Below are 25,607 nucleotides of genomic sequence, written 5' to 3'. Positions count from 1 at the left end.
AAACCCTAACACAGATCTATGAAGATGAAAGGGGAAGACGTACCGACGCTGGTAGACAGCGGAGGAGCGCCGCGGCGTTCTGGTTCATTCAGGGCGATGCAGCGGCCGGAGTTGAGGCAGTGGATGAAGTTCGATGACGGCGGAGCTTGGGTGCGCTGGGGCGTTGCGAGGAGAAGGACAAAGACGAGAAGGAGAAAGGGGGAGAGTGAAAAAGAGGACCCGCGGCCCTATTTATAAGACCGGAAGGATAAGTGGCATGCGCGGGAATCGAGGAGACAAGAAAATGGATATGTGACGACGCGGACGCCTTGATTTGCGGAGGTTTAGTAAAGGAAAATATTTATTAAGATATGGGCCATATATAACATTAATAACAGGTGACGTCACAGCAGGTTACCGCAATTTCAGGAGATGACGTCATGGCGGATTACAAATAACACACGCAGATGAAGAGGGATTTTTTCTAAGTGTTGAAGATTGACATGAACAAGTTCAAATCAACCTGGGGCCTAATGTTGGGGGTATGACTATTGGATATGACCCGCCCAGGAGGGGCCGGGTCATCCCAATGGCGGTTAATCTAAATGAAGCCCAAGAGTATATTGAAAATGTCGGTTCATAAGATAGGCTTGTTAAAGGGCCCAAACCCGAAGACGGCTTAAGGCCCGTAAGTGAAAACCGCCATGTATATGTAAACTTGTATTGTAAAGCATGTAAGATAAGTCACCGAGCCCAACACGTTTGTATGAGCCGGCCGGGACTCTGTAGGCCGCAGGACGTCAACCCATGTATATAAGGGGACGACCCGGCAGCGGCTACGGGCAAGAAACAACAGATCAAGAGCCAGGCAAAGCGTATTTGCTCCCTGGTAATCGTAACCCTAGCAATACCACCTCAAACTGGATTAGGCCATTACCTTCACTGCAAGGGGCCGAACCAATATAAACTCCTCGTGTCCTTTGTCCCGTTTAACCCCTTTAAGCTAACCTCATCACCATGGCTCCACAACTAAGTCCTCGCACTAGTACATCTGCCGTGACAATTCCACGACACTTTCTCTGTAAACTGACTCTGTACAACCCTAGCCCCCCTCCGGTGTCTATATAAACCGGAGGGTTTAGTCCGTAGAGGCAATCATAATCATACAGGCTAGACATCTAGGGTTTAGCTATTACAATCTCGAGGTAGATCAACTCTTGTAACCCTTATACTCATCAAAGTCAGTCAAGCAGGAAGTAGGGTATTACCTCCGTAAAGAGGGCCTGAACCTGGGTAAAAAATGTGTCCCCTGCCTCCTGTTACCTTCGATCCTTAGACGCACAGTTCGGGACCCCCTACCCGAGATCTGCCGGTTTTGACACCGACATTGGTGCTTTCATTGAGAGTTCCGCTGTGCCGTCATCGAAAGGCTCGATGGCTCCATCGACCATCTACAACAATGCTGCCGGGAGCGAGATTTTTCTCCCCAGACAGATCTTCGTATTTGGCGGCTTCGCACTGCGTGCCAACTCCGTTGGCCACCTGGAGCAGATCGACAGCTACGCTGAATTACGTCGCTGATATCCGAGGAGACTTGATCTTCCAAGGGTTCGCGGCTCCAACCACCGCTCCGGCCTTAGATCCGGAGCACGTCATCAGGTTTGAAGACGGGAGACTAGAGCCCCCCGTACTCTCTGCGGCTGCAGAGCTCAACATGGGAGAACCGGAGGGAATAGCATCACCAACACTCATCATAAAACCGGACTCTTTTCCGAACACTAGCCCTGGACCCTCGCAGCCCGTGTCATGCGGGATCGGCCAGGGAACTCCGGTCCCCCCACAAACCTCGGTCTTAAACGAGGCTCTGGATTTAATGCGGTCCCTCGCCATCACAGAGGAGCCTCTTCCTAATTGCGCCCAGCCCGGACTAGGGGCTGGGAATAGGGAACTTTACTTCCCACCCACCACCCACTTTATAGCCACTATCAAGGATCTAACCGACATGCTCAACTACACCTCCAAAGACATCGACTGTATGGACGACGATGCCGGAGAGGAGCAGGCCCGAAACCCGCCGTTCACCGGAGGTTGGACGGCCACCTCCTCATACGACGTATACATGGTGGACACACCTAAAAAGGCAACGGCGATGACGAGCAGGACCCAGTCGAGGATGAACCTCCTGAGATACAACCGAAGCATCGGCGTCAGCGGCGCCGCTGTAAATCGTGTCGCGAAAACGACAACCATACCGGCACCGGAGACAAGGATACTCCGGAGAATGCCGAGGACAAAGAAGACCCCATCGAACCAACATCCGAACAGGATGATCGGGAGGATGGGCAAATTGACCCTGACGAGAAAGCAGCGAACGAAGACTCGGAGGATAGCAACTATCTACCACTCTCCGAGGACGACGTGAGCCTCGGCGACGAAGATTTCATCGTGCCAGAGGAACCCCTCAAACAAGAGCCCTTTAAGCCCCAGCTAATAGCGACGGCAAGAAGCCTAAAAAGAAGCAGCAACAGCTTCAAGCTGACCAAGATCCGCTCAACGACAGATGGAGAAATGTCCTGGCGGCCGAAGAATATGGCCTTGAACGTCCAACAAAGATTTACCCGAAGCGTAAGCTGCTACCCCAATTCGATGACGAGGCGCTGGAGCCCGTACTACCCACGCGTAACGCGGCTAACGGACCTGACCGACCACTACGTGGCCGGGACAGAACGACAACTCAAGCCGAACACCAGCCCGCGCCACCTCGCCGTAAAAGCAGAGAAACAACAGCTCGGGGATACACATATGACCTACGACAAGACCTGGAAAATAGAGCAGGTCAGACAAGATCAATATACAGATCACGGGGGCGCGCCCCGGTGCGTGAGGACGGCTATCAAGCCTGGCGCGACAAGCACAACCATGCTAGGGCTGAAAACCGCATACGGACTTCATCCGAACTGCGCCGTGATGTTGCCCGATACAGAGGTGCCGCACGCCCCCTATGCTTCACCGATGAGGTAATGGAGCACCAGTTCCCAGAAGGGTTTAAACCTGTCAACATCAAATCATACGATGGCACAACAGATCCCGCAGTTTGGATTGAAGATTTTCTTCTCCACATTCACATGGCACGCGGTGATGATCTACATGCCATCAAATATCTCCCCCTAAAACTCAAGGGGCCAGCACGGCACTGGCTGAACAGCCTACCAGAAAACTCTATTGGTAGCTGGGAAGACTTGGAGGCCACATTTAGAGACAACTTCCAAGGCACCTATGTTCAGCCCCCCAGACGCAGATGACCTTAGTCACATAATCCAGCAACCCAGGGCATCGGCCCGGCAGCTCTGGACCAGATTCCTCATAAAAAAGAATTAGATTGTGGATTGTCCGGACGCCGAAGCCCTCACGGCCTTCAAGCATAGCGTTCGAGACAAGTGGCTCGCCCGACACCTCGGCCAAGAAAAACCAAAATCCATGGCAGCCCTCACCGCACTTATGACCCGCTTTTGCGCGGGAGAAGATAGCTGGCTTGCTCGTAGAAGCAATAGCACCAGCGACCCTGGCACCTCTGAACCCAGGGACGGCAATGGCAAGCCACGACGCAACAAGCACAAGCGTCAAAACAACAACGAAGAAACCCAGGATATGACGTTCAACACTGGATTCAGTGGTTCCGAGCCCGGTCAATGGAAGAAGCCATTCAAGGCAAACAGAGATGGCCCATCCAGCTTGGACAGAATACTTGATCGGCCTTGCCAGATTCATGGCACCCCTGATAAGCCTGCTAATCACACCAACAGAAATTGTTGGGTCTTTAAGTAGGGTGGCAAACTCAATGCCGAACACAAGGGGAAAGGGTCGCCCAGCGATGACGATGACCAAGAGCCTCATCAACCGAACACAGGGGGACAGAAGCAATTCCCCCCGAGGTAAAGACAGTGAACATGATATATGTCATGCATATCCCTAAGAGGGAACGCAAGGGCGCACTACGGGACGTCTACGCCTTAGAGCCGGTCGCCCCAAAATCCAACCCATGGTCGGCTTGTCCAATCACCTTCGATCGAAAGGACCACCCAACCAGTATCCTTCATGGAGGTTCGGCAGCTCTGGTCCTCGATCCAATCATCGCCGGATTTCACCTCACGCGACTCCTCATGGACGGAGGCAGCAGTCTCAATCTACTTTACCAAGACACTGTCCGTAAAATGGGCATCGATCCGTTAAGAATCAAGCCCACTAAAACTACATTTATAGGAGTAATGCCTGGTGTAGAGGACAGCTGCACGGGCTCAAGCACGTTGAAGTCGTCTTCGGTTTGCCGGACAACTTTCGAAGCGAAGACTTGATCTTCGATATCGTCCCATTCCGCAGTGGTTATCACGCACTACTCGGACGAACCGCTTTCGCCCGCTTTAACGCGGTCCCGCACTACGCCTATCTAAAGCTTAAGATGCCCGGTCCCCGTGGTGTCATTACAATCAACGGAAACATGGAACGCTCCCTCCGTACAAAGGATCACACCGCGGCCATCGCGGCTGAAGTACAAAGCGGCCCTTCCAAGCCGCACACCTCATCGGCTATCAAGCCGCTGGACTTTATTACGCACGGTCGGACAGTGTGGCATGCAGGCAGCCCGGCAATCCCAGGGTCGGATTAAAAGTTTTTCCTGTGTCGACTGCCACGTACATCAGCGAGATTCGAATCACGCGTGCACAATTACGCGCTCAAAGTACCTTGGGCATCAGCGGAGGCAAAATACAGACAGGCCTATAGTACGGTTTGACCCTATATGGTCTCCCCCTCATTTTTTAATTATTTTTTATCCTTTACCACAGGTGAATTAACACCTCCTCATCCTACGGACTCACAAGGACCCTCTCCGAGCCCGATTCCGTACAAACAGTTGAAGACTATTCCTCTTAAGGAATCCTTTTTGTTCAGACGAAAGCGGCGCAGATGTGCGACAGGGAGGTGCAAAGGATTTTTGTAGACCGTAACCTCACTCAAAGAACCTGTATAGAGCTTTTCTCTTTAGCCTCAAGACCCCCGACATGTAAAATAGCCTTGGTGATTATGGTACCATCTGTAACACTACGTTTTGACGTATCAATCAGATTCTAGTGAAGCAAATTCTTCCTCGGTATCGTCCTCACTTATAGACTTTATTCCGTCTCCTCATTTGTCTTACGCATGCACCTCGGCAAAAATTGCCAGGGGCTCTATATGGCAACATATGTGTTGTCAAACTAAAAAAGTCCGAACATGCTTTATAGCACAATTCGGCGTCCTGAGCTCGGCATTATATGCATCGGCTACGAATCATGTCTTTGGTCAATAGTTGGGTTGCCCAGCTCCTGTGTTTGCTACCTTACGTTCCATCTGATCGGCTAGGGTAGTAAAGGGAGAACTATTGCAATTGTGTTTCTGGTTCGCCCGGTTAAGCACCTCAGTAGAGAAAGCCGAAAACTGACTGTCATGATGCGGCGAGAGCTGGTCAGCCACTCAGCGACTTATCAAAATCCTTAGTGATTTCTTCTGTATTACACGAAGGACTGTTCTCCGGTCACCTATGCAACACATCCGAATTAGGATAGCTGCATACATACCAGGGGCTACTTTGTAGACCCATCGTCAAACTCTTACGGCTAACTGAGAGCAATAAAACCGCATAGTCTGATTTCCTGCACTACTGCAGGATGCTGCTAACGCGACACTACGATCAGAGACCCTCCGACGAAACTGTGTGCGATGCCATAATCACAAACGATGGTGTAAAATAACCGTAAAAAAGGTGCAAAACATTTGCGATGGAGGATGCATCAAACACGGTTTAGATTTTAGTTGCGTGTGCGATGCAGGGCATACGGTTCAGCTCAATTAACCGTTTGCGATGAGGAGGAACAAAAGAAATGGGCAGCCAGAGGAAGGTGTGTGCGATGTACAGCATACGGTTCACTCAGATGAACTATTTGTGATTAGGCAACACAAAAGAAATGGTCAGCAAGATCAAAGGTGTGTGCGATATATGGCATGCGGTTCACTCGGATGAACTGTTTGCGTTGAGACATGAGAACATAAATGGTTCAAATGAACAAGATGTGTGTGATACGAGGCAAACAGGTATGTAATCAGAAATGTGTGCGAAGACCGACAAGAACACAGACGATTACTGCTAACAAGCCATGTGTGTTGTGAGCAAACGATTGCTGGTATACAATTGTGAGTGATTGATGAAAACATCACCGACGGGTTCCATTGTTTAGTCCGTGTGCAATGTGATTTTCTTTGTCCGCACACCATCTACGCTCTGTCTACAGAGCATCAACATATATACTTAAAAAGACAGCATTGCATAACCAAATTAAGCATACAATTACACAAGTGACTACACACATAACATTTGCACACACCAAAGTAAGCAATTACATGCATAATAAAGTAGGAGAAACGAGGATCTAATCATCTACTTATTGTTGCGACGACGCTTGCCATTTCTCTGCTTCTGGCTGGATCCCTGGCCGTTTTGGGGAAGGAGGCACTTCCTCATGTCAACGATCCGCCAGTACATGTCTTAGCTCATGTACGCCTCCTGGGCCGCGTACACGACATGAGCTTTGTCGAGTTTCTCCATCCAGGCCGAGTGCCAGGCACGCTTGTCCATGTTGCACGAATCCTTCATGTCTCTGTAGTAGGGGTCGATGATGGCCTCGGCGGGGTGAACCTGTTAGTCCTTCTCATGCTCCTTGCTGCCCCAGATCTTGTATTGGCCCTGGATGTTGACAAGATTCTGGCAGGCGATGCCCGAACTCTCGAGCGCCTTTACATCGTTGGTGATGTCCACCGTAGAAAACATGTAGTGGGGGCTGTTGACAAACCTGGCGAAACGCTCACAAGGCCTTGTGGCCAGGCAGTAGTTGTAGACGAGGACGTGGTGGCGCACGCACATCTAGGCGATGATGACCTTGGGACGAGACCCGGCACGAGTGCGGGTGTACTCGAGGTCAAACCCGACCACCTTGTACTTCTCCTCGGCAAGCAACAGCTCCATGATGTGGATGGAGTGCTCCACCTAGACCGGATCGTTGGTGTACAACACCGAGAGGTCCATGAACCTTCTGTGGGTGTCCACCACGGCACGCATGGTGAACTGATGCTCGTCGTCGATAGCCGCTCGGAGCGCCATTGGAGCCGCGCAGGATACCCTCTAAGAATTTCTCGTGGTGGGTGTGCTTCTTGCAATGGTGGGGCGCGATCGAAAGGTTGAAGAGACATAAGGGTAGGTTAAATGTCCGCTGTAATAAATGGGGGCCAGCCGGCCTGTAATCGTCACGTCTTGTCACGGAGTTCATAGTAGAGGAGAATCCAGTGCACGCTTGACAACACCGCACCCCAGGCGTGGGCTCGAAGAGGCGCCAAATTTATCGTCGGTGAGCTTGTTCCCGCGCTACCGCGCTGTTTACCGTGCAAGCTTCCCGCCCGGCTACTTTGGCCACGCGTCGGATAGAAGAGGGACAAATCATGGGCGTTTATTGGCAAAAAGCTTTGTAAAAACGAAGTGTGTGCAATGACTTCGGTCATAAGTTTAGCCTTGGGTGATGAGCTCAAAGTTACACAGAAGGGTGATGATGGACACTCGAGGGCGATAATTAATTCTGCGGTCTACAATGCACACGGTGGAAGAAACCAACTATGTGCAATAATGTCGAAGATCACTGTCGAGTTAGCTATACAGATCATGTGCAGTGAGATCGACAAGGTAAACTGATTCGAGAATGGTTAATAAAATCTAAGACCATTGCATATTAAGGTCAAAATAGTGCTAGCAATATACAAGTCTCATACGATGCCATTTCAACGATTGTACCACAAAAGCTCGAAAATTTACAAGGTTCAAATTCCAGAGTTATATGGCTCAAATTCGAAGATTACAAGGTTCAAACTGATATTAGAAATGAAATTCAGCTCATCAGCTGCAAACGCTCGCGCTGATCCGCTGAACATGGATATCAGAGAGGTTCAAACTAATATCACCGCTTCTAAGTCTGGCTTCGAAACCTCGCATTTTTTGCAAAGGGGTCAGCCACTGAGAAGTCATGTATGGGGTTGACACGATGACTTCCGATTACTCTGTCATCTCAAGTTCCAAAATGAAATTCAGCATTTTTGGAGCCTACTCCATTCTGCCGCAGGCGCCGGCGCTGATCAACAAGCCATTCATTTTTGTTAAATAAATGTAGGGCAAACCTTATTTCCTTCAGCACCCTTGCTCTGAGAACAAAGAACCTGGCGAATATAATCTCTGGTAAGGTCCCTCGGTATGAGTTCAAAGTAATTTCTGAGAGGTGCAAATCTAGGCATTCGACGTGATTGTTATATTGTATCACATTATCCACCAGGCCTAATCTTATCTGCAAAAGAAGAAAATGTGTGAGTGCCTACATGCAGTTTTGAACATTACTACAGGCCTAGCTATTTGGTTTGCGGGATTTGTAAAATGCACTAACATGCCATCTTCGATCTGATATGATTAACATGGGCATTTGATGAAAAATGTAACCTTCTTCACAAGAGGTTGGAGTGGATGAAAAGTTCCCTAAGAAAACTAGTACAGATGAATCCAAAGGAGAAATGCTTATTGATTGTAACCATATGGATCAAGCAACCAATATTGGGTGCGGGCGACATGTATATACTGTAATCCTCCAAAAGAACCTTCAGAAATCATACTACATTGTCATTGTAAACTTGGAAAAAGGTGTCACAAATTGAACTCCCTTATGGTTAACATTTAACGGGAAAGGAACATCACCTCGATATATAGCTTCTCTGGGCACGGAAAGCATCTCAGGAAACTGACAACTTGCTCCAGGTCAGGCCCAATAGATTCTAGTGCCAAGACCTTCACTGTGCGCAGTTTTGGGGTCAAGCTTGTCGGAGTCATTTTCTGAATGACAGACGAACAAACATCTTCAAAATTAGAAATAATGTTAATTTGTAGAAGGAGAGGTAGAAGACTACTGTTGTACCTATACGGGTTTGCATCCAATAATAAGTTCGGAGTATTTGTCAGACGAGTAGCCCACCACTATCAATTTGAGCGCAGAAATGACATGTATTCTTGTTGGACCGTCTTGATCAAATACAAGTAATCTCTCAAGTGCAGGTGTGTCCTGGATGACCATACCATGGTACACATCTTGTGATGTCTTCCTGCTGCACCAACAACACACATAAATAGTCCGGAGAGTCATGAAGGTGATGTGGAAGGTACTCAACCAATTGATCGCCTGAAGACAAAGGTACTCGAGTGCAGTACAACCACGAAACAGGCGCTCCATGTCACCCTTTGAGAGGCAGACGGCGATGAGCTCGAGGTGCTTCAATCGTAGTAGAATAAGAGCGGGCGCGTCATTAAGGGGCGGGAAATGGCAGTTCCTGAACTTGGCGACGCGCAGCGTGGGCGCGAGGCGGAGTGCGGACGTTGGCAGCGACCGCATATGCCCATCATCAAAAGTGAGCTCCTCGAGCTGATCTAGGGCGGGGGATCGGAACCAGTCGTCAAGCTTGGCTTGGTCCTTGCCGTTGGAATGGAACTTGCCCATTCTAAGGCCTTTGGTTGGGCCAAGGTGACTGCCGAGGATCTTGGAGAACGCATCCAAGCTTTTGCGATAGCCATGGCAGAGCTCGTGGGTGTCGATGAGGTCGAGAGGGCTGGAGTTCCATAGGGGGCACCACCGCCGGGAAAGGAGGGTTGTCCGCGCCCCATATTTGATTGGGAGGAGGGAGATGATGACTCTCAACATATCATCGGGGAGGCTGCTGATTAAGTCTAAGCCTGCTAGAGTCGCTTGCGGTTCTAGCTCGCCCCACCTCCGCTTGTTGGCAGCCCCGTTCTCCACCTCTGGAGTCTCCTTGTCAGCGGCGCTTTCTGATAGAAATGGGAGTACAGGGAATATTTAGTTAAAACGGGGCAATAGAAAAGTGTATTGGTAACTAGAAGTTATTAGGTAGGAATATAGTAAGAAAAGGGAATAACAATTGGTTGCTTAAATACTACACAATTCATTTGACATTGCTGGGTAAGTCAACATATGCAGATAGTTGAAAAGAAAACTTACTTCGAACAAAGTCTGGACGGATGATTTTGTCGGGGAAGTTAGCATATATCTCATGACCAGGCCCTTCTATGTGCAGTGCAATTTTAGTGCCAGCTTTCAGTACATAAAACTTTGCAATTTCATTCCAAAAGCCATTGGCAAAATAGGAGTCACCACGTTCATCAAGTCTTACAGTAACAACGATTGTAAATCCATGGTTTGTGTGCAGTATGACATCCGTGGAGCCTTGATCTATGTAAAGGGAAAAATTGTGCACTACATAATATGTTGCATAGCGAGGGGTGTCCTGCAGAAAATGGTAGGATTGTTAAAGAAAATATTGTAACATGCAAATATGGGCCCAAATTGAAAGAACTGTACAGCAGTTGAAATCGAAGGACAAAAATCTATAATTAAACAGATAGGGTAAACACGATGTCATGGAAAAATGAGAGTAATCGAAAGAACAATACATCATTAATTTGCTAATATAGAAAGAAGAGGGGAAAATCCCCTTTGACGTATATGGTGCATGTGGCACCTTTTATCCAAATGTAGCAATATTTAGAATATGTTCAGGAAAGTAGGCCATGCCAACCAAGTTAGGGTGAGATTGAACATACCGCGTGTATCCTCAAGTCATCTAGTGTGATGAGATGGAATCTCTGGCGGCGGTCGCCAAGTCCCGAAGTGTTGGCGCACTGTACATTCTATGAATGAAAGAAAACCCTCAAATCTGCTCGAATAAAAATGAATTCACGGCGATTTCCGCCGGGTGATTAAAGGGGGCAGATGATCTGGGATAAGAGATGAGATAATATCTCGTTAAATTAGTTACCTCGTCGTCCATGAGAAAGAACCCTCAGTACAGCAGATTCCCCAACCGAGCAGAGCTGGGTCGACCGCGAGCAGCGTCGAGAAAGTCGATGGCGCTAGGCGGTGGCAAGTGGAAGTGGCAAAATGCGGTGGGCTTTGCCGGCAGCCTGGCGGCGGCGGCAGGCGTCGAGCTAAGTTTTTACCGCCACGAAAGGTGGTGCCATGGCATAGACGCGGAGGAGCTTGTGCAGGTGTGAATGGGGAATGTACCGGAGGGGCCGAGGGGGTGGCGGGCGGGGTGAGGGTTTTTGTGACGTGGGGATGGTGAGGGTTTTCTTTCTTCTTTTTGAATTGGGTGGTGAGGGTTTTCTGTCCCAAAAAAAATTTTGGGGGCGACGGTTTGCTAGAGCGAACCGTGTGTGATTGACGCAACAGGCAAAATGAAATCCATTGCACACGGTTCCAGTTTTGGGAACCGTGTGTGATTGACATACTACCTCCGTCCTGGTTTATTGATCCCCCATTGTAATTTTTACCAAAATTTGGCAAAATATTTAACATACTCAGACATAGATAATAAGCGTACACATACATAAGCATAGTTCAACCATAAGTACATAGTTCAATCGTCATTAAGAATACTCAAGCGTACATAGTTCGATCCATCCCACATCTCATCTCACATGCGGCCGGCACGATCCTGAAGCTTCTCCAAGTACTCGGCGTACGCGCCGTGCGCCACCCTGCGAGAATACTTCTGCTTGAAGGAGCCAACGGCCCGTCCTCTTGCATGCGCCAGAACACTTAGATACGCGTCATGAATCTTGTGTATGAAAATGGGCATCCATAGCCGTCGTTCCAGGTCCTAATACGCCTGTTATGAATTCCCGCATAAAGCTCCCTCAGGATTCGCCTCTTGTACCTCCTCTGGGCATCTTCATCCTCGCTGTCCACATCGTCAGACAACACCTATACAAAAACAAATTTGGCATCAAATCACCGATTACATGCCGTGAAGTAGGACTAGGAATTTATGGCTATTTATTTATACATATCCAGAGATTGTGGTTCGATTTTCAAGCACAGTCGTCTATGTACAGACCAATCTTGAAGAAAATAATGGCACAAACATATGTAGGTCATTCAAAATCAAATGTCAAGTCCTGGCTAGGAATTATTAGCATGAACACTAACCCTAGTCGGATTACTAGCAGAAATCATTTGCACAGATGAAACAACTAATCACTTATCACCTGTACCATTCAAACAATCAATACACTACACGGATCTAACAAAACTTACTCAGATTTCATGGATTGGGAGAACATAACCAGAGGATTTCTATTCCAAAAAGGGGGAGGCAGGAGTAACCAGAGAAACCCTATGATCTATTTGACACATAAATGGGTATAGATAACTAACCAGCTGCCCTTCGTTGTCGGAGTCGTCGCCGGAGTGATCGTCGGAGTCGTCGCCGGAGTGGTCGTCGGATTCGGTGTGGAATTCTGCCTCCGGCTGTGGAAGCTCGACGCCGTCGACAATGTCAGGGTGCAGCGATAACTCGCAGGCGGTGATGGCAACCTCTGTCTCCATCTCCACGCCGTGCTCCGGTGCTTTATCAGCCCCGGCGTCACCACTCCCTCCGATGGGGCGCTTCGGCGGCATCCTCATACACTGACGGCTTTCAGGACTGAGAGCGGCGTCGAGGATGCAAGCGGAGAGAGAGGATTGTGTGTGCATAGCGAGGATGGGGGGTGCGGCAGCTCGGGCGCACCATTAATATGGAGTAGTGGGAGTTGTGGAAGAGAGGCGGGCGGCGGTCAAACTGATGGATGGCCTCCCGATGAGCCTGCGCACCGGACTGCTGGCATGCCTACCAAAGTTTCACACAGCTACTCGCACGCCTCCCGATGACACTGCGCAGCGAGCACGCCTCCGTCAATTCGCACACCTGCATGCACGCCTCCCCGTCTGCCTGTGCGGTGGACTGCTCGCATGCATCCCGTCAACTAACGCTTGCTCGCACGCCACACGGGTCGCGCGGCGGCATGTATATTGTTTTTCTATTTGGATGATTAATGCTGCCGCTTTATTGCTTAACCGAAGCATGGCACGTATCCATTGTTGGTCTAACGCTCACGGTTCGAATAAATAATCCGTTTGGGATATTGGTTCCCAATTATTAATAATCTCCCGTCTGTAATTACATAAAGATTACATCAAAACTGGTCTCAAATTTGACAAAAAAAAGTACAATGCCACTTTGTATTGGTGTCCATATGACAACACGATAAGTTTCATGAACTTCAAATAAGTTTTGGATGTACTAGAATTTAAAAATCAAGATTCTTAATGTTTGAAATTTGTTGCACGGGGAGTAAACATGCACCCAGTGAGACACATGTGTTTTTGCAATCGTGCACTGTCACGTGTGCATGTAGCTCAAATTTGATTTTTGCACATTATACCCATAGAAAATCAATCAATCAATGTACTAAAACGTCTTAATGATCTCTGTGATTTTTTGAAATTAAAACGTCCCTCCTTTGGTAACATGTATGTTCACCGCGGGATAATTAATTTAACATGCATCGTAGTTGCGGTGGATTCGTGGTGTGTGTGTGTGTGTGGGGGTGTGTGCGTCTGGGGGTGGCGGGTGGCTCGCAGTACACTATGAGTTGTGAGCCACTGTGTGGGTTGGCTGTTTTGTTAGGCAGGCTGGTGCCACATCAGAGTCGCGAAATCGTTATTTAAAACATTACACAACCCTTTCATACATAAATGTTTTGGCCACATGCAGTCGATGGTTGTCCTACACGACACTTGATACTCGCGTGTGATGCTTTCTGTGGGCACGCAAGGTCGTCGTCCATCACTTTGACGAACAGCCGGCAGTGAGTTTAATTTGACCAGCAAGGTAGAATCTTTTTTGTTTGTGTTATGGTGGTATATAGTACGCGTCGAAGAGGTGGGAGGGGACTAGCATATATACTATATGTATGCGTCCGTGAACAAGTACACCTCACTCAGTGTCGGGACTTTTTGGTTACCGAGGCACGTGCCACATCAAAATTGTGAAATTGGTTATTCAAACATCACACAACACCTTTTTGGGCCACATGCATATATATCCTAGCTAGGACACTCACGTGTGACGCTTCCATCTGTGGGCCCACGAGGCCATCGTCGATGCATGCATGCATCACTTTGACCTACATCGGGAGAGGTTAATTAATTTCACCATCGATGAGGATTCTTTTGGGTTGTACATATATTACGGCAGGAGCATATAGTATGCGGTGAAGAGGAGGGAAGGGGACCATCATATCTAGTACGCTCTATATGAACCTCGCTCTGTGTGGGTGCATGGTTTACGGTTTTTGAGGCATGTGGCACATCAAAGTTGTGCATTTTGGGTATTCAACATATATATGTTTGGCCCACATGCAAAGCGGTGGTGGTTGTCCTCTCGCACCCACTTAAGCGGTAATCAGCGATATCGATGCTTTCCATATGTGGGCCCGCTTGGTCCATCACTTCTTTTTGCCTGAAAACAAGAGAGGTTAATTTGACTTAGGAGGGGATTATTATTTTTGCTCTGGGATGACATGCATGATACACTTTGAGCACACACACATCCATGTGTACGCATGAATCCCTCCCATCGAGTCGAAGTGGCTAGTACAATGACACCATCATGAACCGACCTCGCTCTGTGTGGGGAGCTAGTGTATGATTTTTGACACACACGCGCCAGATCAATGTTGTGTATTCAAACATGCATGCACGCATCACCTCCATACATATGCATGTAGTGGTTGCCTTCAAATGATGCACTCCCTCGCCTGGTTATCGGCGACAAGCCTATATATTCGTGGGCCCGCGTGGACATCCATGATCACCCTGACCAACAACAAGATAGGTTACCATGGCGGATTCTTCATTTGGTTCGTGTTATCATAGTATAGGTCATGGTGAGATTCAGACCTAATAAAGTTTGAGCGCATATACTATGCACGCATGCATGCATATATGAATCCCCGTCGTTGGCTTGAAGTGTGGTGTAACATACATATGCATCGTCAACCTAACCCTCACTCTGTGTGGGGATTTCTAGTTTGAAATCATGGTGCCACATCAAAGTTGTTCCATTGTTACTCAAACACACCTCTCCATACATATGTTTGGGCCACACGCATGCAGTGGTTGTCTTCGGGGACTAGCTACTTGCGTGATTATTGGCGAGCTAGCCCATCTCCGGGGTTGCATGGATGACCATCACTTTGACGAACAACAAGAGAGAGGTTGTACGACCAAGATGGAATTCTTAGTCCGTTTTGCGATCTATCTTGGTGAGATATATGCCTCCACTACAAAAAAAGACACATCTGTGACATTTCGGGCCGAACGAATTTTTTTCCTGTCATACTTATGACACTTCTATGACAATAATTGTGACAAAACACGGTATCATCATAGATGTGGTGGGGTCCTACTTCTATGAAAAAAAATCATGACACAAAATGGGCTTTTCGTCCTGGGGGGCGGAGAGGCAGCTGCATGGCATTCTTCGGGTCGTCCATGACGGAAAAAACCGTGGTAGAAGCGAGGGCGAGGAAAATATCGGGGCATTCCCGGTTACGGTGGGTGGTCCGGGCCGAGCGATGCGCGTTTCTCTCGTACATGCACGCGCGTGGGTGCGAGGCGTTGGGCTCTAACTGAACCCGAGCGATTGCACTGCAGGCTACGCGTTACTGAACCCGAGCGATCGATCGATGGTTGTTAACTGAACCCGATCGAGCGATTCCTTCGCTACTGCTGCTAACTAAAGCCGGTCGATGCTGCCTCTGGATTAATAGTATGGGTTGCTGGGGGGTTTGGATGAACAGTTCCCGGTGGGGGTGGATGAACAGGACCCCGTGGTGTTGCCTCTAGATGAACAGGACCCCGATCGATCGAGCCGGTTGGGGCTGGATGAACAGGACCCCGTGGAGGGCAGGATGAACAGGACCACCCCGTGGAGGGCAGGATGAACAGTAGACGGTGGAGGGTTGGATGAACAGTAGCCCGTGGAGGGGTGGTTGAACAGGAGCCCGTGGAGAGGGCTGGTTGAACAGTAGCCGGTGGAGTAGCGCGCGGTGGAGGCTGGATGAACAGGAGCCCGTGGATGAACAGTCGCAGGTGGAGGCTGGAGGAGGTCGACGGTGGATGAACAGTAGCCCGTGGAGGTTGGAGGGGGTCGACGGTGGAGATGAACAGTATCCCGTGGAGTCCCGTTTTGCGGTACGCCACACCCCTCCTGATGAACAGGACCCCCGTTTCGACCGTAGTGCTCCAACACAAGTCCGTTTCCTCCGTTTTGCGGTACGCCACACCCCTCCCGATCAACAGGACCCCCGTTTCGACCGTAGGAGGTCCGTTTCCTCCGTTTTGCGGTACGCCAGACCCCTCCCGATGAACAGGATCCCGTTTCGAACGTGGCCGGTCGAACACAAGGCCGTTTCCTCCGTTCTGTGGTACGCCAGGCCTCGTTTCCATCGGCTGTTCCGTCAAAGCCCTCCCGATGAACACGATGACGCATTCCGTTCCGACCCAGCCGGTTGGCACCCCATGCACACGACGACGATGTTGTTTCTCCGTTCCGACCCAGCCATGTACAAGAGCCCTAGCCGTACGTATGCGTGAGTAGGCGTTCGAGACCCTGCCCATATGTACGTACGTGGTCGTATTTTCATTCTTGCACACTGGCCGCTGTACGTACGTGTACATGCTACGTGCGCGCCTCGACTACGACACATGTGCGCCTCTACATCGACCAGTATGTACGTACACGTTCGCGACCAGAATGACAATGCTCCGTACGCTTCGACCAGGTGGGTCCCGACTGTCAGGCACTTCCTTGCCTGCGAAGATGTAGCTGGTGGGTCCTAGCAGTCAGGGGGGCGAATTGTTTTTTTTGCCCGGACGCACTTCCTTGCGTGCGAAGATGTAGCTGGTGGGTCCCAGCAGTCAGGGGGAAACGTTTTTTTCGTGAAATACGGTGGCCCGTCCGGTGGGTCCCCACTGTCAGGTGGAGGAATAATTATTTTGCGAGTAATAAGGAGGCACTTCCTTGCTGCGGCCGTGGACCCAGCTGTCAGCCTCTCCACGTATAGTCCACGTCCGATGGAAGTCGTTCCTTGAGCACGTTGACCACGCCGCGCCGAGAGGACCAGGGCGGTGGACGACGGCGAGGCCTAGGAAGGGGACGACGCGGAGCCGGGGAAGACGCAGCAGTGGATGCCCACACGTAGAGGAGTACGAGGGTTCACTGGTTCGCTGCGGTGTGAGGCTGCCGTCGCCGTAGAATAATAGGGGGTGTGGGTGAGTAGAGGGATGGTCTGGCCAGCGGTGGGAGTAGTAGGGGGTGGTGAGGCCTCCGCCGCATCGCAGTCGGCCACGGGAGGCAGGAGCACGAGGCACGACTGGCTCTGCTTTGGGCGGCTGGACCAAGAAGATCAGAGGTTGAAGAAGCACTACGGCCGTTGGATGGACATCGTACGGTCACTGGAGCTAGAATCGTTCATATTGACTAAGTTGACAAAGCCCTCCGTCCCCGTCAACTTAGTTGGCCCACAAGTCAGCCTCCCACTATTGTGGGTCCCAGCTAGCAGGGGGTATTCATTCTTTGGTGCGTAATAAGGAGGCACTTCCTTGCGTGCGAAGATATAGCTGGTGGGTCCGGCCTGTCAGTGGTGGGAACGTTTTTCGCGAAATACGGAGGCCTTTCCGGTGGGTCCCAGCTATCAGGTGGAGGAATCATTATTTTGCGGATAATAAGGAGGCATTTCCTTGCGTGCGGCCGTGGACCCAGCTGTCAGCCTCTCCACGCACAGTCTACTTCCGATGGTGTCGTTCGTTGACCACTCCGCGCCAAGCGCATCCAAGGTGGTGGACGACGGCGAGGCCTCGGACAGCAACGAGCCGGAGATGGGAAGACGCGGTAGTAGAGTCGCAGACGGAGAGGTGTATGAGGGTTAACTGGTTCTGGTGCGGTGTGGTTCGGCAATCGGTGGAGAAGAACAGGAGGTGTGGAGGGGTGGAGGGATGGCCTGGCCAACGGTGAAGTAGCGCTTCACAGCGAAGCGTGCTAAGCAGAGCTGCTAGCAGCAGGAGGCGGGAGCAGGTGGTCCCGGCGGCGCTGGAGGAAGAAGACGAGAGATTGAAGATGGATGCCGGTTCTTGGATGTAAATCCAATGGCTAACGATGTCAAAATCATTTGTTGACTAAGTTGACAATGACTTGCATTGGCTTCGGCCTATTGGCCCACATTTCAGCCTCCAAAATGTGGCATGTATTCAACCCATTTTTTCAGAATTTACAGTCTTCTTTTTGCGGGGTAGAATTTACAGTCCATTTGATCTCTTTTTTTTGAACTACAGTCCATTAGCTGGGCTGGGTGAACAAATAATGTAGCGTCCATGCCGCCCATTTATATTGTTCCTAAAAAATTACAGGCCATTTGCACTTTCTTGAAATACACGATTTTGTTGGGCTTATTATAATTATAATGTTGGGGTGGGCGCAACAATGTTATCAAAAAATAAACAGGGGCCGAGCATTTTGTTATATATATATAAATAATAAGTGATTTATTATTACATTGGTCCTTAAATCTTACCAAGCTTTTGTACACAATCACCAGGATTTTCGTTGCCAAAAAAAATCCAGGATTTTATTGTTAAGAAATTATTTTTATAAGTTAATAAGATGTGGGATATTGTTTTCTTACATATGTAAGTATCTGTTAAATATATGATGACAATAACAATAATATATAATAACATATAAAATAATTTAAATATATATAATATAGTTAGAAGGGAAACATAAGTTGGACTAGGCGTTCTTATTCTTATATAGAAAAATAGAACAGACCTCTGCGTTTTCTTCAAAAAAATACATAAATTGAGCTGCCGATGTTTCAGGAAAAATAAAACCTTGGATGGGAGGTCCATAGGCCAGTCGATACATGACGACCCTCAAGAAAATACAAACAGGCCTATGGACCTCCCATCTGAGGTCGTGGTCTGCGCATGTTAAAAAAGAAAGCCTAGACGGGGCAGCCCAAAACCCAGCTGATACTTGCTATCCCAGTAATAATAAATGATACCTGCCAGCTCCCCGGCTTCGTTGTGAATTTATCTCCTATAGTAACTACGTTGAAGCACCTAAAAAATGTGACTATGTTGACAAACCCGTGGGCCCCAATGTCAGTATAGCATTAGGAGGAAGTATTTTTTCGATGAGGCACTTGCTTGCGTACGGCTATAGACCTGGTGGGTCCCGACTGTCCGCCTCTCCACGTACAGTCCTCTCCAGATTCCTCTCGTTTGTTCAGCATGTTCACAACGGCAGGCAGCGGCGTCCCTCGTTTTCTCTATTTTTCGCACACTCGACATTGTGTCGGCATCTTGAAAATAGCATCTCTTTTTGACTGTGCATCATATGAAGATGTGCTATGCATGAATGTTGATCAGCATGATGTTAACTGGCTGGTAGTTCCAGTTTCGACCATGAATAAAACTTCAAGCATGATGTTAACACTGTTTGAAAAGGCCGTGTTAATATAAATGCTCTGCCTCTGAAAGTTGCGGTTTCTTATCTGAAACTGAACTTGGAGTTTCTTATCTGAAACTGAAACTTGCAGTTTCTTCTCTGAGAATCACATTGTCTGCACTTTTATACTCCTATGAAACTACATTTTTTTAAGTGCTAGAAATAGATCTCTAGAATTCATAAAATACTTCATATGCTCAATACTGCAAATCTGAAATTCAAAAGACATTCATATCTGAAAGTACTCTCAAAATACACAACACAAAACACAATTCACAACCTGCAAATACTAACAACCCTAAGCTCCTCCTGACAATTCACAACCTGCCCGACTATTGGTCTGGGGGGCAATCCCTCCTATTCCTCGGCGGCAGATAGCCGCCCCATGAGACGATGTGAACGGCGAGGGAGAGGATGGCGGGGAAGCTTCGTTGGGCCAACTGTTTTTCTCCTCTTGCAGTTGGGTTCGGTCGACGAAGACTCCACCGGCTCGCTCTGGCATGACACCCTCACAAACGGCACCCTGTAGATGCTCCATCCTTCAATCTCTAGTGGATGCTCCATCTGGGATCGATACTCCCACCACCGCTCCCTCACGATCGGATTCGGTGAATCTGTTTGCTCCATGGCCCAGAGGAGCAGCTCTATGTACTCCCGCGCGACTCCCTCCAGGAGTATCGCCGCCTTTTCACTCTGTTGCAGATATTTGGCCATGGATGTCGCCGTCGCTGCTAGTTGGTCCTTGTTGTCAAACCAAGACCATATATCCAACATCCTAGCTAGCTTCACAGGGTCGCCGTCTGCGATCCTCGCGTATCGGTTGTACTCCTGCATCGATCTACTTCTCCACAGCACCTTCACTCGCCGGTGGTGGATTTTTAATGGAAGAGGAGAGGAGCAGCGCTAGTTTTGGTTTAGAACGGGAGAGGAGCGACGCCGGTTTTGGATTGGAACAGGAGAGGAGGGGCGGTGGTTTTGAAATGGAAGAGGAGAGCAGCGGCGCTGGATTTAGATTGGAACACGAGAGGAGCGGCGGTGGTTTAAGAGCAGAAGAGCGGAAGAGCGGCGCTGGTCTTGGATGTATTTTTTTGTTTTGCGTATTTTGGGTCAAAGTTCGACCACGTACTGTATTTGACAAGCAAAATGTGAATGCATGTCACCAAAAATTGCATCGTTTGGTTCGTATTTGAATGTACTTTCAAATTATATTATTTTTGCAACATATAACATATATTTTATTTGCAAAAATCATGGTCAATTATGACCCAGAATAAAAGGGAGACTAGTTAATGTGGAGTCGCTTTCTTAATTGAAGGGTAAATTGATTTTGATTTTGATCCAGTCACAGCGCGCCGGCCCTCTCGTCCAATCCTAAATCGCTGCCGCATGCTCCTCTCCCTCTTCTCCATTGCAAAACCACCTCCTCTCCTCTCCATCATCTCCATTCCAAAACCACCGTGTCGCCTCTCCCTCTTCTCCATTGCAAAACCACCTCCTCTCTCCTCGGACGAGGATCCCCTGACGTAGCCCATCCTGCCATTGAGACACTGACACATGGGTCCCACCAAGCGCGGGGCCCATCTGTCAACGACCGAAAGGCAGGGGAACCTCTCCTCTCCATCATCTCCATTCCAAAACCACTGTCTCGCCTCTCCCTCTTCTCCATTTCAAAACCACCCCCTCTCCTCTCCATCATCTCCATACCAAAACCACCGTCTCGCCTCTTCCTCTTCTCTATTTCAAGACCATCGTCTCTCCTCCCATCTTCCAAAGCTAGCACCAGACCATTCAGAAGGACATCTATGGAGGGGATGCAGCAGCGAATCAGGCAGATCTCCGACGGTGACCAGGCGAAGTTAGCCAGGTTGAAGGAGATCCTTACTTGGTTTGACAATGAGTGGGAGATTTCGAGGACGGTGAGGGCCATGTGGCAATGTATGCGAAAGAGCGAGACGACGGCGATGAGGGCGACGATGTACTCCTCGGCGGCAGTCACGCCGCAGTCCTTTGAGTTCATCAAGTATCTCCTCTGGGCGATGGAGCAGACAGGTTCGCCCGAGGCGAATGTCAGACGGAGGCGGTGGACGTACAGGTCGAAGGTCAAGCACCCAGAGGATAACGAATCGATCGAGTATGGTGTGCCATTCGTGAGGGTGCAAAGCCAGCCGGAGCCACAGGAGTATTCGTTCTCCCACCGTAAGAGGAGGCCGGATGGCGCGGTGTCGCTTCCCCGCCGCTCTCCACGGTTCCCTCGACGCTCGCCTTGTTTCAACGGCGTCGGTAGGGTTTAAGGTAAGCTTCGCACTAACCTACTTCCATCTGCTCATGCTTACAATCAGTGTGATAACTAATAAAAATCATGCTTACAATCAGTCTCCGAGTACTACGCCAATCATCCTAAAATAGCTCTGGACCTTTGGGTCAAAGTTGTGACACTGTGTACAAATAAAGAAAAATAGATTGGTGCTTCTTTAAGAAAAGAGTACACCCCTAGAAAACTACCAATATAAGCTACTAGTATTTTCTTAAGTCTAAGCTACTAGTATTTGGTTAGAGGATTTGCTGCCGAGAAAGATCCATCCACAGTGAGCGCCACACATCCCACTGATGGTGGTGGATGCTAATGCTTAGATGGAGCAGGGTTGGTGTCGGTAATTTTTACTTGGCACCTCGCACTCTGCATATATGCCGGTTCCATTCGTACATTTGTGCAGTTCCACCAAAATGCAGCTGAATAACCCTGTTTGCACAGATAATGAAAAGGCGTGATTACATTATAGTGGCACTAGTTGAGGAAACATACACTAATAAACAGAAGAAAATATTACATCATACTGGAAATCGACCCAAGTCTCCCCCATACACCTTCTGCCAGTGATGAACATCAGTGTACAGCGGTAGTACAAGGAGGGCCCTTGATACATTCAAATCTCTATTTTTGTGCAGATAAACTAAAATTAAGCACCCCAGTTTGCAGAAACGCTTAAACATTAACAATGGGGCTAGTTGATGAAACATACATTAACAAAGAGAAGCACTTTCTTTATCTACATTGGAAATGAAATGATAGAGAGGACACTCGCTCTATTTTAACTGTATTATTACTTCATTTTATCAGTGACACTAGGGTCGAGCAGGTGGCAAACGAGGTGTACCGTGGGTCACAAGGATGAAGGCCGGGGGTTCTTAGACTGGGATGCTGAAGCTGGCTCTTTTAGTCCCTATCTTCCCCCTGATGTTTCTATGGTAGCATTTGGGTTGTAATCCAAACTTGGTCGAGCTGGTGCTGCGTCCCCCTACCTGCCTAGCTTATGTGGCGAACTTGTCTCCTGCTAGTACTCAGTCCGTTCTAGTAGTAGTTGCATAACTGCCCATTTACACTGAGATGTTGTCGGATAATGGTTCTCTATGGTTGGGTTTCTTTAATGAAATCGGAGGGAACCCCCTCTTTCGATATATAAAAAAACAGTGGCACTAGCGGTGCCAAAACATTGCCTCAAATTAATAGTGCCAGTAGATTAAGGTACAAAATAATAACATTACTGCTTTATCATGGCAGTGCCAAAATAGTAGCACAAGAGCAGGATCAACATGCAGGATCTTTGGCAAACGACCAGACCAAAAAGGAACATACCTCCTGATGGGAACCATATCTGCAGTCAACGCCATCATAGAAGGGATGACACCAGTCACCAACATGGATGATTCAATTCATGGGACCTTTTGGTGCAGTTCACCTAAAATGAAGCAATGTCCCATGAGCTAGCAGCTTCTTCTTCTTCTTCTTTTAAGAAAAGGGCTCCAGCCCCGGTTCCATTTCCATCAGAAAACGAAACCCACAGAGCTTCTTCTTCATTACTTGCAATAAAGTTGAACAACATCAAGGTTGGTCGTGAAGCTCCTGCAGAGTAGGCGGACCAGGACAGTTGCATCTCTAAGGAAAAGAAGCAACTTATCTTAATGGGAAATTTAGCAGGACATGAAAAAAGTGCCATTGATTCATATTATTGGAGGCATTACATTGAAAACAACATTGGGTTAACGTGTCCTTACTTTTAACAGTGCGACTGCTACATTTTACCAGTGGCATTACATAAGAGCGGCTCAGGGCAACAAACATCAGAAGAGGATATCTGGGATGGTCCCATTTTTGTTCGGTACATAGCCACCTTATACTGTGTGAGGCTAGCAAATCTAGTGCTGGACTTACTCTGTTGACTTGTCCCCCAGTCCCCACTTTCTTTCCTTTCTCAACCAATAGATTGGGTTTATATTGAGTTTGTACTGCGTTCCCTTTATTTCCCTATTAGACCTAGAGACCAGTTGGATAGCTAGTCTCTGCTACTTTTCGCCCCCATTATTTCCTCTTTCGACCAAGTCCTAGATTCAGGTAACAAATCTTCCCCCACCCCCACCCCCTTTCTTCCTTGTTTGAACCAAGTACTACTAGATTCAAGTGCATGAACTAGTTTTACCTCTTAACAGTAAAAAATTAGGTGGTTTTCGAACAGCCGATCGATCCTATCTACACGAGGGGGCCTGAGAAATAGTAAAAGATACAAATGCAACGACTTTAGGAGCTCGGGAAGTAGAGCAAGGCCGGTTTCGAAGGAAGTTATACCTGAGGGTCGCCGGGATGTCGCTTGGTGGGCGGCGGGAGGCCGGATCTGCCCACACTACGGCAGCGAGGAAGAAGGGGTGGAAGGCCCTCCCTCGCCAGTGATGCTTGGGAGAGAACGACAAGGCACGCTGACCGGGACGCGCCGGCAGTGGGTAAGAGCCGCCACCGAGGACGACCGCGTGATCATTGCACCTTCTCACCTTCCCCGCCGGAGAGGATCCGGCTGGATCTGTGACCAGCGGTGAGTAGAGAGAGTGTGTGTGGCCACCGCTGTCATGTTTAGATCTGGAGAGGACGAGACAGTGTGAAGAGAGCAACACTAGCAAGCAAGCGCGGAGGCTGCTACCTATACAGTGGAGTACTAGTTTTCTTTTGTCTACCGGCCGGAGCCGGCTTGACCTCGGCAATGACTGTCAAGAAATCTTCATGCACGTGCCCCGGAGGCGCAGTTGTCGTCATTTTGATCTGAAGCACCGGATTATAACATATAACACGAAAAACTGCCACATGACAAGAAATCATAACCTCACTGCCCAAAGGAGACAAGATGAATCCCGGCGGACAAACTAGACGAGGATCAAAGCTCAAATTAAAGATAAACTCATAGAAAAGGGGTCTGTCGATCGATGTCCTAATTAACATAGCCGGCTTGACCTAGATGGCAACCGAGTAGTCTTCGTGCATGTGCCCCCAATGACTAGCCCAACTCAGTTGTTGCTGTTTAACCCTTGCAGTGATCCGAAGCACATGACACCTAATTTTGCGAGATGACAAGAAACCTTTTTTTAGATTTCTCACCAGAACTACAGCCCTGTACAACACAGCCTGCACAATATGTAGACGATAGCCAATCCAGGCGTGTCTGCTGGAGTCTGGTCACATGCATGGACGAACTGATCTTCCGTGTCTTGCAGGGATCGTCCAAGTACCAACGTATGTACTCCTACAACACTTCTCTAGTAGTACTATCGCTCGTCTCTCTCTTCTATTAACTCACCCGACTTGCGGGGCCGGGTAGTGTGCCTATGGTCGGTTCTCCATTGCGGTCCCACATGTGTGTGCAAACGCAATATGACGCGCGTTCCATTCGGAGAGCGGCGTGCCAGACCGATCGACCGTCTGGGGTGCGATGCGAACGCGACGAGCGTGCTGTATACTCCGTACATGTGTACCGCCGTTTTCTTGAGGCTTTGCTCCATGGCGCAATCCATGGATACAAAATTAGTATACTCTACTATTAAAAAGTCAAGGGCGGGGCTTCTCCCGTGCGGTAGGCGGGGCAGTTCCGCCTAGTCGGTTCGACAGAGACGCAAGAAGATGAGGGAGTAGGCTGCTGCAAACGTAGGGCTGTGTGATTTGACAGCGAGTTACTTCTGGATAGGTGGGGCCTGGTGATTTGACTTGCCATTATCATTTTAACTGCGGCGCTACGACCGGCGTGAGTCTCCCGATTCCTGACCACCTCCATACAGGTGCCTCTCCCGATGCT

The sequence above is a fragment of the Triticum aestivum genome, chromosome 2D (genome assembly GCF_018294505.1).
Source record: "Triticum aestivum cultivar Chinese Spring chromosome 2D, IWGSC CS RefSeq v2.1, whole genome shotgun sequence".
NCBI classification, from domain to species: domain Eukaryota; kingdom Viridiplantae; phylum Streptophyta; class Magnoliopsida; order Poales; family Poaceae; genus Triticum; species Triticum aestivum.
Note: the sequence above shows the minus strand (reverse complement) of the source record.